Source organism: Mandrillus leucophaeus, unplaced genomic scaffold, assembly GCF_000951045.1.
Source record: "Mandrillus leucophaeus isolate KB7577 unplaced genomic scaffold, Mleu.le_1.0 Scaffold49, whole genome shotgun sequence".
Taxonomy (NCBI): Eukaryota; Metazoa; Chordata; class Mammalia; order Primates; family Cercopithecidae; genus Mandrillus; species Mandrillus leucophaeus.
The window spans coordinates 5,393,313-5,394,099 of record NW_012105253.1 but is presented as its reverse complement, the minus strand read 5'-3'; positions in this window follow the sequence as shown (position 1 = coordinate 5,394,099).

Sequence of the window (787 nt, the reverse complement as noted above, 5' to 3'; positions counted from 1 at the left end):
ACCATCCAACCATTGAAGAACCCAGACTCTATTGTTCATCACTTTTATGCCAGTTTTTACAGTTGTAAACCACAAATTAAGAAAATTTTACATTTATTATAAGCAGGTTAGTTTACCTTAAGTAAGAAAGCTCCCGAAAACCACATTTTTGATTATGGGAGGCATTGTATATTTTAAATCTTATAAAAATTACATTATTACCAAAAAGTTCATGAAAAATGGGTAACAATGATGAGGGAAAAGGATGAATGATGCCTGGCACTGAAATTAGAGCCTGAATCCCTGGGGTGTATTGGTACAACGATCACAGAAATGTATGCTGTTTTGAGAAAAACCACCATTAATGGTTCTCTCCTTATATGCACTAAATTGTATAATGACACACTTTGGTTTATGATTTCTATGAAAACAGGATTTGATGTATATATTATAACTATAAATTATTCATATCATTCAGTATGTATATATTATACAGAACTTAAGATGGTAGCAAAGACATTAACCAGGAATGTTCCAAGGTTAAAATATCAGTGGCTGGCAAAGCTATTGCCAGAAGAAAGTTATCTAAACTGATAAACAGGACCATTTGTCAAATCAGTTGAGGAAAACAGAAAACAAAAAAGATGAGTAGGACAGCCCATCACGCGTACATGGGAGTTGTGTCTCCCAAAATAGATTGAGAGAATAAGAGCTGGCATGACTGTCTAAGCAAGTGGCTTCCCAAAGTGGATAAAATTGTTCAAGCAAATAACTTCCCTGTGGAGGTACCTGCAGGAATAAAATTTCA